The sequence below is a fragment of the Lipophrys pholis genome (genome assembly GCF_963383615.2).
Source record: "Lipophrys pholis genome assembly, chromosome: 6".
NCBI classification, from domain to species: Eukaryota; Metazoa; Chordata; class Actinopteri; order Blenniiformes; family Blenniidae; genus Lipophrys; species Lipophrys pholis.
This window is the reverse complement of record NC_137629.1, coordinates 22724484-22738832: the sequence shown is the minus strand read 5'-3', so window position 1 is coordinate 22738832 and position 14349 is coordinate 22724484. Positions and strand designations below refer to the sequence as shown.

Genomic DNA, 14349 nt, shown 5'->3' with positions numbered 1-14349 from the left:
CAGGGAGAAGGAAAGAGAGCAGGTTTCCTCACCAGTGTATGCCTCCCAGTTGTCTCTTTGGAAAAGCAGCTGTCCTACTCTGCTCATTGCATGTTCACAATGACAGTCTGGATATTATTAGTCACTTTGGAGAATCCAGATGATAATGAGCTCTGAGGGATATTTCAAATGACAGTGCCCTTTCCTGATGGGGAGAGAATGAACAACCGAGGCGACCGTCGCTGTCTCGTTGCTAATACTCATCTGTATCTGGAAAGAAAACAAGTGTATCTGAGGAACGAGGCAGCCGAAACAGGATGTTACTCCTCAAATACGAGAGAGGGGTGGGGCTGCTTGGTGGGGTGTTGAAGGCAGAGTCATGCCTCAATATCACACTTGGAGGAAGGAACATTGTCCTCTGACAACAGTCCTTTAGGCTCGCCCTGGCAGATATGTTTACTCTCCGTACACTATTTCTAATCCTGTCTGAAAGCCTATCTTGAAAGTCAGGCTTCTTCCGAAATTGGCTCGTGTTCCTAGTGATTGATTAAAGTACTGTAACCCAGCTTTATCAGACCACCCTGAACTCTGTATTTCTGCCAAATCTATTAGGTAATGCATCCTTTGTTGTCGTACTGGTTGGTCTCCGTTCTCATCTTTGGAAAATGCACAGATCCATTTACTGCGATAGAAAGAATACACAGTCAGACCTGGATTTACGATAACACAGCGGGCTTCAGATCAATCAGGAGCACCCATCTTATAAGCTTACAACAGTCTGTGACACATGTGGCATCTTAATTCAATACAGCGTCATTCAATAAACTTGTCTTAAGTTGATCCCGAGGGTTCAAGACAGTGCACACAAAGATACACACATCTCATTAATCCTAATTTCTCACTGATGCCATAGTGGTACCAGAGACACGTCTATGCGCCCTGACATTGAGATAACCGTATGGCTATAATTCATAGGTTATAATGCTGTATTATCCCCCATGCTGGTGGACACAGAGGAGAGGAGAGGTTGCCCTGATATTACTGCTGACGCCTCAGTCCTAGACGTTGCACTTAGAGTGTCTCCTACAGGACATTAGTCAAACACACACAGGTACTACAAAGTCTATGAGAGTAGACCACTACGGTACCAAACACGTGCATGTCCTCAGACGCTGCGGCTCCCTGAGAGTATTCAAGGTTGTGAAGCATCAAACACAGGATGTCACCGATTTCTGACATCCATGAGATTCTCTCTCCATCTGATGCATACTACTGTAAACTAGTGCTGGCTTTAATAGGATGAAAAGACAGAACGGGCACTCTGCATATTGAACTCTGAGTGTGAATTAAAATCCCATTTGTGTACTTTAAGCTGAGCAGAAGACCACATTAATGACTGCACGCTTAGAAGTAGGCCATGTCCAAACACTGCAGGCAAATTTGGCCTCGGGTCGTCTGCACTTCCTCAAAAACTGCACACAACACACATCACGAGCTCCTTTTTGAGTCTTTCTTCCTATTCCGTGCCTACTTTGCACCAAAGAAGCCCAAAGCAATGACAACGTATACTGTGGATACAGTAGTGGCACTCATACTGTGAAGCCTTGATCACACATCTACACTCACAAACACACTCCATTAATCTGTTATTTGGCAATCTCTATTATCTCCTCCTATTCAAACTTGTTAATTTCTTTGTCAGAACAACAACAAATACTCCTCCCGTTCCATGCTTCATTAGCAACCTGAAGAAAAAGAAAAGATTTTCCTCTAACATGGATGCGAAGCGAGCTTGAGTGAAAAGTCATATCAGATCAGATCCCGCTACATCAAATGAGACTTGAGGGCACATTATTTATTCATTTCACTGCTGACATCCAAACCATGCCCTTAAACGGTGACACTTTGAAAACTATTTCTCTGTGCCTGAACTGCGCCGAATACTAGTGTAACTAGCAGGGACTCACAAAGGGAAGGCGGTTTTATGTTCCTTTTACCAGGCATGAATGTAGAGGAGACTGAACAACGAGGCCATTGTTGTTTTGTAGCTGAGGAGCCTTGGAGCCTATTCTGTGAGGAGCACAACAATGAAAGTGACGCCGTGCCTGCTGTAAAATTTCATGTGACTACAAGACCTTCCTGCAAATTTCATGAACATTAAAAAGAGCAGCACTCGGAGACAAAGTGACAAGTCACATATTACCAGTATTTACCAGTAAACTTTGGCTGGCATAAATACTGGTTCGGGTAGGTGATATCTGTGGCGTGTGTGTGTGTGTGTGTGTGTGTGTGTGTGTGTGTGTGTGTGTGTGTGTGTGTGTGTGTGTGTGTGTGTGTGTGTGTGTGTGTGTGTGTGTGTGTGTGTGTGTGTGTGTGTGTGTGTGTGTGTGTGTGTGTGTGTGTGTGTGTGATTTGTATTGTCCTTTTTCGTGTTTTATGAGCTGACGTTAAAAACAATGGCGTGATAAATCGAGAGGAAATTTTCACTCAGCAGGAATAAAATCCACCTTTTATTCAAAGCTCGCCTGTATGACAGCACAAAACTGCAGTGCTTAAACTTCTCAGGAACAAAGGCATTCGTTATTACAAAAAATGCTCTTTTCCATCCCTGTGACGTCTTTCACCACTGAAGTAATGACTCACTTTTTTTTTCCTCTCTGAAATAATTCTAGAAAATATCTGCCTGAGCACCTGTGGGATCAACCCAATATCTGCACGGTGGTTATAATTGCCCCGCACGTACCTCCAGAGGTTAGCTTTGGCAACTTCGTATGCAGGAATCCTACAGGAGGGGAAATCCATATGTGATGGATACAGAAAAAAAAAGGATTTCAGCAGAAGAGGAGAGCCGCCTCTGCACAGGATTAAGCGCTTTAGATCTAATGATGAGAGGAGGCCCGTTTTTATTTGTTTTCAAACAGGCCTTTTGCTCATAATGGAAATAGTGCCTCTGTTCTGTCTCCGGAGGGTACAAATGCTCATCAAAGACATGGCTTTGTCAAACAATCCATAAACTCTTAATGCCACATTGCAGAAAATACTTGCAAAAATCAAAAATGAGCAAAAATCAATGACAAGTTGTCTCAATTTACAATGTGATTATAGTACATAAGAGTTATTGCCATATTCGTTTGGAGTGCAATTCCAAACAGTTCATGGACCGGCTCATGTTTTGGAGAGTTACCCCTCCAGCTCAGAATTCCTTGGTGGGATTCTCGTCCTTCCTATCAATATCTGATGCGGCGGCTGCCAGAAGATTTGGTAGCTGTGGTTGCCATGGGCTATAAATCTGGGCCAGGGGTTGTGTGGGATGCTCAGATAAATGGGTTGGGCTTTGTTTTATTGCAACACTGCTTGTCTTAACTTTCTGTGTCTACCAGGGATTTGGAAAATTTGCTACTGTCCTTGGGCCTCTCTCTGCAACAGCAGCTTTGAGTTGGGTTTGAGTCAGCCCTGGTGCCCCAAGATTATAAATATCCTCTATGAGCCAAATTACCACTATATCCATGCTCTGCTGTTGTGGTTGCTTTTTATCTTTACCAGTATTTTTTAGTTTTTTTGTCGCATGGGTATGGGTGCGGGTTCCAGATTAAAAGGGAAACTGAGGATCCTCACTTAACTGAATTTGACAAGTCTGCTCACACTGAGCCGAACGATTAAACGCAAAGAGTGAATGTTTCTTCAGTGGAGAGTGTCCCGCTCTCGCGCTCACTTCTTGGGACCTTTGCTAATGGCTTTGACTAGAAAGAGCTTCATATATGATCCATCTGTTTGTCATCTGTGTGCAGCAAAGCATCAATATGAAGGAAAAATGGGCCACAGAGACACAAAGCAAGAGTATCCCCGAGGAAATATGTCACATTTCCGACATCTTTTGTGATAAGATTTCCTCATTCGTGCTTCTTTCAAAAAGCACTGTGGGAAACAAAGGAGAAGATGTGGCTTATTAGGTCAGTTCTGGATTCTCTCTCTCTCCCTCTTTTTTTTCCCCACACTGATGGTGGTTCTGCTGTATAAATCACATGGGTATCATTAGAATCAACCCTGAGGAGTCTTCGGGTGCAACGTGCAAATGTGAGCGTGTGTTCGCTGCCTCATGACTGCCCTTTAGATTTTTTTGTTGTTGTTGTTTTGTTCTTTCCAACAGCCAGCAGTGTAAAACGTGTAGCGGTTTGGCAGTTGCCCCGTGTTCTGATACCTTTTGGTCTTTGAAACACACAAAACTCCTTCATTTGAATAATTTCATAAGCAAGCTAAGGAGACAGCTTGGTCATACAAATCAAAAAGAGGCACTAAATTCAATATCCTGCTTCGTAAATTGTTATTCCTAAGCAGCACTCGCTACTAACTCCATTCGACAACCCATTGGTTAACACATTATGTGGCGCCCCGCTACCCAAAAGCTTCAGCATCAAATGCCTATTGTCACTGTTTGCTTGGGAGTTGAGGCTTGTGCAGGATTTTCAACGCATGAAATTTTTGTGAAGCAGGTTTGGATTCAAAGAGGATGTGATTAAAGAGAATAAGAGATGAGAATTCTGGGGTGTCAGAAAATGTTGAATCATTAAGTAATTTTCAACATGGCATGAAGATCTGCCTCAATCAACAATCTTCACATGAAAGAAGGAGTACAGGGAGAGAGAAAAAAACAAAAACCCGGCAGGATACAATCCAGCGGCATTTGTATTCCACTTGTTGTTTGTGTTTTGGTGTAAAAAATGGATAGGAAGGCTGTGGTCCACAGCATGAATAAAACAAACTTGGCAGATTTTTGTTTGACTGGTTTTCTTCAACCCAGAGCTCACTTGTCAAAAGGCTTATCAAGGCTTACCTTTCTCCACCCCAGCCATTTTCCTCTTGTTTCTTTTCAATCTCACCTCTTCCCTCTGTCCTTGCTCTTATCCTCACTGATCCCCTCTCCATTCGTGCTACTTTCAGAGAGCCATTTCTATCCAACAGTATCATTTCACTCTTCAGCTTCAGGACTGAACTGCCCACCACTATTATGTCATTCAACACCTGTACTTAAACCCGGTTGAAATTCACAGTGGGTAAAGGGACTACAAGAGAAACTTGGGAGTCTTTTTTCCCCCCGCACATCTATTTTGCTGTTGCAACGACACAAGAGGTAAAAACTACAGGTGTGACTTATCGAGTTCTCACTCAGCAACTCATGAAAATGCAATTAAATGTCACACCAGTACAGCATCCCACATAGTTAAGGCATTCTACAAATAATATGAGATTATGGGCTTTTGGAATACATAATTTGGGGCATTTTTTGCAAAAATCACTCAAATCTGTGCTACTTAAAGGATCAGGAAATCGCCTAGAGGATCCCTCTGATGTTATGTTCTCGCCTACATCAGCAAACTCCCCAGAAACAAAACTTGGTCGAGATAAAAAATACAACATCAAAACATCTTGCGTGTGCCCCCACAACCTTCCAGTCAAAGTCTTGTCATAGTGACCTACAGCCACCAATTCATCAGTGCTGCCACCTTGGGAGAGCAAGTCATGAGGCTATTTCTGTAATGACCCAGATTTTCAGGTGAATCTGAATCCGTATCATTGTGATAAGCCGCGGCAAATGAAAGAGAATACATTAAGTCAAATAAACTTTTTCAATTTTCTTAATTTAGACAGACTTTTGGGTGAAAAAAAGAATAGTGTTTCTTTAAACGAGTCTAAATGTTGCATTATTCAAACTCCGAGTGGCAGTAGAAGTGCGCAGCATCTTGCCTTTAAAACACAATCAATGGCAGAGAAAATTCCCAAGTCTAATTTCCTTTCTTGGTAATTTTGTCAGATTAATATCAAGTCAATTTCCTGGAAGCTGCTCTTACACGGAGTGATGGCATGATGATCGTATCATTGCAAGAAAGTTATAATTGTGGAGGATGGCTTCTTTTGGGAGTAATATGGGCACAGATGGGTCCCGAGCTTGATGGAGGAAATTCTCTGTCCTCAAAGGCTAAAAGGAACCATTGCCAAGCTGGCATGCGATATAAATAGTCAATCAGGAGCAGGTCCACATGTAAGCACCAAAATAAACCAGCCCCAAAGTAGGCACTATCCTATTAAGGGAGAGGGTTTACAATGTCATTAAGACAAATTTAAAAAGCTTCCACACTGTAAAATGCTGCACGAGGTGAGGAATCTGATTATCTTTGGTTGCTTACTATACACCGATTCAAATGCAGTTTTATTCATTTATTCTCAGAAAATGCTCCTGGATGCTAAGACTAAACTAGCACACAGCGGAGACCCATCAAAAGGCAAACACACAGACAGCTCACTCGTTCACATTCACACCTACAGGCAAGAGTCTCCAGTCAACCTGATTTGAATGTGGAATGTGGGAGGAAATGTGAGCACAGGGAAAGGCGGAGGCAGAGCTACAACTGAAGACACCAAGGACATATCCTCTGTGCTGTTTTGGGGAATAAGGGGGTTTTAATGACCCGAGGTGGAGCTTATATTCTGCAATTATACATAAATTACATGCATGTTTTCAAGCCCATCTGCGGTCTGTTCTCTAATTCTTTAGATTTGGGCCAAAGAATAAAATCACAGTGCACTGAAGGGATATATAGTGTCTGATACACACACATAAGCACACAAGCATGCACCCACTCGCGCACACACGAGTGTATGTATTCTTTTCATAACTATAGCTCTAGACCATTTATAAGAAAAAGTACCAGAAAGCAGGATATGCTATAATTACATTAGTCCCTCTCAGTATGATCGTCCAATCACAGACAAGGTGCACCTGCATGTCACACATTTGTTACTAGTAATCCACCAAAAAAGTTGGATGTTCGTTTTTTTTTTGACAATTCTACAGCAACAAAGTCAAAACAAATCAAGATATTCTAATCATAAGCGAGTTAACTGTTAAATTAATGAGGAAAATGTATTAGAAAAACATGACTAATCATTCTTATGGACTGACAAAATATTTTGCACAAAGACATGATTCACATCACTGACTCAAAACCTGTGTGAACAATGTAATGTGCAGAGGGACACACCAAAAGCCCACACATAATATTCAGTTGGTCTCCAGTTTCCTGAGTCACTAAAACAGCAAAAAAAAAAAAAAAAGGCAAAATGCAACACATCAGTCAGCTACAGCTTTGAACAACTCACATCCTTACCCAAAACACTCTGTGCGGTATCAGAAATGCAGGACGGAATGTGTAGCGTCTCGCCTGCCTCAAATAGATTTATGTGGAATATAAAGTAAATAAAGCCTTCTACATTATTTACAACTTGTCTTAAAAAAAAATAAAAATGCAGTGTGACATTGATGCTTGACTCAATATCAACATTGATGTGGCTAAATCGGAAGCATAATAAAAAAATATGCTTTTGCCAGGGTAAGAGTTATGTGCGTTTATGCATAAAGTGAAATACACCAATAGGATGATGGCAAGAGTAAAGAAAAGAGCTTACACCAACTGTAAACTGAAGACAAGGGAATGCTTGTAGAACAGGGGTCTCTGAGTACATGATGGCCCACCAGTAGCTGTGCAAAGTTTGTGTGTTTGAGTGGGCCTGTGTGGGTGCAAGAGAGCAAGAGAGGGAGAGGATCTCTATTAATCTCTTGCATTACCGCAGTCATTTCCACTCTCTTCATCACTAGCAGCATGTGCTCGGCGAGATTTAAAATATTTAAATCTGTAATCTGTCAGCATTATGAGGTTAACACACACCCGCAAGACTGGTGTCCTATCCGTCACTGTGCTTTCCACTTCACATGGCTCCACATATATCACAAGCCGTGACACGGCCTTTTGTATTTCAGGCTGGGAAAGACTTTGTGGCCGGCGTCTGTAATTTCTCAACAGCGGAACAGACATGCTGCTGGACCCTGGAGAAAAATTAAGGGAAATGTGTGCAGATGAAAAAAAAAAAGAAAAAAGAAGAAAAAGAAGAAGAAGAAGAAAAAAAAAAAAGCTGCAGCACTGTGAAGCGCAAAGAAGCCTTTAATTGTTTCCCTAGTGTATGTGACCCAGTGACTCTGGAGGAGCTCTTCCTTGTTCTTTTACTACGGGTAAACCAGCATTCATTATTGATTTGATGGCACAGACTCATAGTCTTACACAACATGGGCTTATGAGTAGGCCTAAGTGTTGTGTCAGTTTGGTGCAAAGCTGTACCAAAGCCTCACTAATAAACCCTCGCTCACCTTTCTCACATATGTTGCTGTGTTTTTCTTAAAACTCTGAATTAATAACCCAGGATGAATAAATTGAATGGGATTAAAGCCTGAACGACAGTGACCCATATATGAATATTAGGTTGATGGAAGACACTCCAACGTCGCCCATTTAGCCAGCTCCATGTCATGTCTTCATACGACAGGCTTTTACTAAGCTCCTTAAGAGCCTGCCCCCGGGGATCTATGGGAGGCTAGAGGTACTGACTCAGGCCTTATCTCCACTAATTTACCCCATGAGTTAGACGGCCCCTCGCTTCTGTGTCCTGCCAGACCCACACAATGCTCACTCCATGTTAGGAAAATGAGGAGAGAAAGGGGCTTAGTGATCGCTTAGTTGGATAAGAAGCTGAGGAATTGACAGGCGAAAGCCACACTCTGCCAAATCAACTTTACCTGGACAGTAACATTCATCCCAGGGATTAGACGGTGTTGACTCCCTGTCACTTGTTCCTCGCGTTTCCAGGATGGATTAAGTAAAATAAAATGCAATTTAATTCATTCAGATTAGGTTGAACTTTTTAAAAACAAAACAGGCTCAACTTCATCCCCATCCGTTGCGACGCGAGGAGAGAGCGACAGCTCCTTTATTCGTTTCAGACTCCTTCCCAAACACTTTTGGCAGATATTCTCAAATGTAAATGAGCCTCACATGTCGACTTTCTGAGACCGGGAAGTGCTCAACTGCAGAAATCTACAAACACATCTGAGATTTAAAAGGCTGCGCATATACTGTATATGCAAGTAGGAAGCGGATGATATCACAGCATGCAAATCACAGACACAGCCTGCAAATAACGGCGACAGTTTCTTGGGGTAAAAGGCACTGAGACGTAACAAACAGGCCTCCACCGTGTCAGTGGATTGATTCTTATGTGTCACAACAAAAAAAGGTCAGTGATGTTGTTCGCGTGCCGCATGTAAAATGAAATTAACCAAGCTTTATCCCAAAATTAAGCTTATGTAAGACTAAAGTACAGCTTTGCATAAGAGATGCTCTCTCCCTATCATGACTGTCTCCCAACCGCTACGCTCACTGTCTTTCTCCGTGTGATGCATTTTTAAAAAGTCTCCCGTTAAAAAAGAAAACAATCAAAAATAGCTCTGCGCTGCCGTCGCCTGTATGGATAGAGCCCTCATTCAAACTCCGTAGGCTCTGTCCTCGGCCTGTGTGTTGTCGAGTGTAAATTGTCTAATTAATAAATAATTAATAAGAAGATAACTTCTGGCAGACAGTGAGTGGAGACATACTGTGTGACATCTGCTTTGTAGTTAGAACGGCGATGTCCAAAAGAATCTTGTTTACTAAGCAGACATTGGTCCTTGGCAGGGAAACCTGTTAGTCAGGGGAGATGTTTTTTGGGCCATGAACAATGTAATATCGCTGTTAAATATGTTATGTGCAGTAGACTTGAGGCGTATCTCAGTGCCCCAGGCCAAAACTGTTTTGTTCGTCAAACAAAGACTCTTTCATCTTTCTACAAATTTACCAGACATGTCTCATTCATGTTTAAAATCGTCATGACACCAGTACATCAGGAGAGGTGCCACATGTTTCAAGTGATATTCGAAGGACGTTTCTCAGCTGTTCCGTCACAAAAGGTGTGATTTAATGACGATGAAAGCGCATCCTCCTGTGCAAATATGAAGAGACAAGTTGATCCTCCTTAATTAGTCACTGTACACCCATGTCTGCGCAGGGCAATGAGAGAGCTCTGTTGGTGATACACAGTTTGACTTGGTTTTAGAAGATTTTGCTGCTCTTCGCCTCATTGGTTTTCCGAGCTCACAGCACCACGGCCATTGTGCTGCGCAATTAAAAACCTAAAGGACACTGAATCATTTACATTTTAAGTGGTAATAATGTCAAGACTGAATTCTTTCTCTAAAAGAGTCTCTTCTCCTCGACTAATATAAGAAGTAATGGTTTAAAGGAAGTCCGTAAACCGTATGCTGCATGGGTAGACATTTCTACACTTTGTGCCTTTATGAGCGAGCCAAGGCTTTTGCTTTTGGTTTCTTGGAAGTGTGCGGCAAACTCATTTGCTTTAAAGTCACAAACTTCACAGCTGCCTGTTTCTTTTTGCGCCTGTGACGTTGCGAAGTTGTGAAAACAGTCTTAGAACAATGACGGGATTTGGGCTAGGTGGTGAGAGGACACTTTTGCAGAAGGTCAGAGGTATCCATTTGGGAAATTATTCCGCTCCGGCTCCTGCTGCTGCAAGACAACACGTCAAACACAATGAAGAATATTAGAAAACACAAATAACCTTCCGCGGCCCTCCTCATATGTGCAACGACACTCCTCTGCGTATGCACAGAGGAGCAGAGGCTCACACACCTCTGTCCGTGCGTCTGGATGTGGGAGCAATAACGAGAGCACGCAGAATAAGAAACTGAAGGCTAAAGACGAGGAGGCCTCCCAGGCCGGAGACCAATGAGTGGCTCATCCATGTTAAGTCAGGCCAAGACGTACTCAGGTGTATTCACATTAGGTCGGGACGAAGCCTCGCTGACCTTTGCAGCAGACACAGAGTCTCATGGAGCTTTTCTTGAGTTGTTCTGAGACTCTGAGGAAACAACAGACTCAGAGCTGCACTTTGAAATCTGCCTGTGAGTGACTGAGTGTGTGTTTCGGAGCGTTCGCCTATCAGTGATCACACGTTGACCACTTTCTGATGGCCCAACCCTTCCCGTGTAATCTGCCGAGCAAATGAACACATTCAGCGAGCGGCGTTCTCTGTAATTACTCTCCCAACAGCTGAAACCGAAGGCTGTTTTTGTTGTAAATTAAGCTGCCATGATTGTAACACAGCACAAGTACCTCCCAGGAAAAAATTAAATCTGAAAAAGAGTGAAGATTGGATATTAAAACACCAGACAGCTGAAAAAATTGTACTTTGCTGTACTGGAATACAAACACGGAAGGGCCTGAGAGAGAGAATTCACAAGCAACCGCAGCAGCAGCAGCACCAAGTATAATCCTTCACATGATATTGAGGAGCGGCATATAATATTAATGAACGCAATTTTCCTTCAAATCAAAAAAACTAAATCCAAAGAGTATAAATCAAATTTCTTACGGTGGGTTTTAAATGGTGGCAACAACAAAAAAAAAAGACGTGTCTCCGTTATTATTACCCATTAAGGCCTCCTTTCATCAATACTGTGGCGTGCTTGCCAAATGAAAGCCTGGATCATTTCCTAAATGCTTAGGTTTCAGGGACACGTTGCTTATTCAACTAATCACCATGACAACTCTTGCTTGACATTTTCCCTCCCTCTTCCCTCTTTGGAATTCAACTCTTTCGGTTAATTATTCTCTCTACCATTGAATACAATAAGACCATTTCATTCTTAATGTACGCCATGTGTCCAGGAATTTCCGATTGTGAGAAAGTAGACACACGAGGCCTATTCACTCCATGTACTCCTCTTCAAAGGTAATTGGTGCAGATGGTTTCCTCAGCTTAAAGAATTTACAAAGAAAGAGACATTTACATTGTATAATAACCATCAATCCACTGAACTTCTACAACACTGTTCTGTCCAGGGTTCTTAATTCTGTAATATTTTCCATTTCTCTTTTCAAATGATTGTTTTGGATTGATTCTTCTTTCTTTGTTCTTTTTTTTTTTCTTTGTTCTTTTTTTGGGGGTGGTGGTGGTGGTGGTGGTGGTGGTGGTGGAGCTGATCGTATCTTACAACAGGCAAAGGGGAAGCTTACACCCTGGATAGGATGCAAGTCAATCACATGGCAAACAAAGAGAAACTCACAACCACACACACCTACCAGTTTAACCTATAAGTACCGTCTTCAGACTGTGGGAGGAAACCAGAGTGCCTGGGCAAAAACTATGCGTGCACATGGGAGAAGAACATGCAAACTCCACAAATTAAAAGTCCTCAAGCCTGGACTCAAACCTTGCTGTGAAGCGAGAGTATTGATCACTACAGCTCAACGCAGCTCTAACAGCATCAGAATGAACGTTAAGAGGGTCTTTTTCTTTAGTAAACTGCAATCTCACAATAAATTGCAATACAATAAGAATACACGGTGAGCACATTTACCCATGAACCTCTATAGCAGACAAGGGCAACTGGTGCCTGCATGAATTCTAAGCTGGTCACTTAACCACATTTGAACCCAATCCAAATTGTGATCATTCCTTAAATATTATAAAACACATTTTAAGTGGAAGCCATGTAAATGTATATATTTAAGATTCAATAAGCTTAAATTGCATCCACCCAGTTAGCTGCTCTCATTCTTTGTTAAATAGCCCATTAAAAAAAGGCCACGTGTTGGACATGGTGGCATTTTTGTGACGTTGACCACCAGTTGGTCATCTATCCTCAATTTAAAAAAAGAAAAAAGAAGCTATTCATGAGGGATAAAAGTTGAAACGAACAGGGAATTGGGGATCCCCACGTATGTGTGTGTCAGATCATCCAGCTGTTGAAATGGATGAATATAGCTTCCTGCACTCGTGGCAGATCTGCATCACATTTTAATGTAACTCAAGCGATTCGATATATGTTGGGCGAATGGGAAAGTTTACGTGGTTCTTTTCTTTTTCTTTTCTTTTTTCTCACGCAAAACGCGAGCGATCGGGGTTATTTCATCGGTAACGCACGGAGCGCAGTGACAGAGGAGCTTTGCGCATCACCGCTCCATCATACGCACGAGACGTCTTCATACCCAAGTAACAAGTGCTCCGAACATTTATCACGAGCGTCTGTTTTCTGCACTGACGTCTTCGGTGCAGTGCTACGAGGTCCGTGTTGGGGGGTAACACAGACACACACACACGCGCAGTTATCGTCGTCCAAACCGACTCGAGGTGGTCCGTTCAAGTCACACGCACACACACACACACACACACACACAAAATCCATATGCGTCTTTTATTTTATTTTATTTCTTGTGGAAAGTGTGCGTGCTCAGTGAGATGTCACAGTCCTGCGTTTGCGCGTCATTGCAACAATACCAGTCTTTATATTTTCAAGAAAAACAACCAAAGCCCAAGTCGTGTTATTTTTAAAGTATCCCGATGTTCGGTTACCCCCCTTCTCCACCCCCCACCCCCCACCCCCCCCCTACCAGCGCAGACAGCCTGAAGATCCCCCTCCAGTTGCTCACCAAGTATCATCAAATGACTCACCTGCCTTGTCGAGATGTAAATCCCCCCATACCGTTCGTGGGAATAAAATATGTCACAGTTTCGGGGTCTTCACTTGCGGTCGGCTCCGTCGCCTGTTCGTACTCCAAATATCCGTGTAGTCTGCGCACTGCTGGGATGTTTTTCGGGACTGACCTTCCTGTGAAGCGATAGCGGCTCTCATTATCCTCACTCCCCCGTCATTTTAGCGCGTCTCTCCCACGGTTTCACACATATATTTTCTTTTGTTTGTCTCTTCTTTTTTCTTTCCTTGTTTCCTGCGGGGGAAGCTCCTCTCCTGGTCCGGGTGCGTTTGGACGCTCTCGCCTGCCTTTGACTCTTCGGGCTCAACGCGAGCTCGTCGGGAGCGCGCCGCGCGGACCCGTGTCCATATTCGGGAGCGCCGGTTGGAGATGGAGAGGAGAGTTACTAGGTAACCAAGGGCACACGCATCATACATGAAAAGGAGCAGACGATTTATGCCTCCCAACTACGCGATGCCCTTCTGCTCAGCCTTCTTTGACAGCTCATCAAAAACACGCCTGTTTTTCCCTCCATATTTCACTGATGAGCCACTCCACCGAGCCTCGCAACAAATAATGAAAGAAAAAAAGAAAAAAAAAAAAGGGCATCACATCCTCCCATTTACTGCAGCTCACCGGTGAACAGGCATTTGTATTTGTATCTACTGTTGCCTCTGCTTTAGGTTTGCTTTACTGTGTGATGTTTTTGTTTGTTTTTTTTTAAACTATTAATAGTCCTGCTTTAGCTTTTGCACGAGATAATCCATCCATCTATCCATCTTCATCTTCATCCAACCCTCGGGGGGGGGGGGGGGGCTGTGAGGATCGAGCCGTTTGCATCGGAGTACTGGTGAAAGAAAAGTGCACTCTGGACAAGACCCCAGTTCATCAATCGCATTCTCTCCCAAGGGCAGATTGTGGGAGGAACCCGGAGTAACCAAACATGCACAGTCCAACC

General features: G+C 43.0%; 1 protein-coding gene across 1 annotated transcript in view; it reads right to left on the bottom strand.

The window, feature by feature from the left end:
* nlgn3a (neuroligin 3a) overlaps positions 1–13731 on the bottom strand; it is a gene marked incomplete at both ends in the record, with an annotated part of 124101 nt that extends 110370 nt beyond the window's left edge. The window contains one exon of the mRNA XM_080466087.1: positions 13372–13731. The remainder of the gene's footprint in view (positions 1–13371) is intronic.
* Positions 13732–14349: the final 618 nt, after the last annotated feature.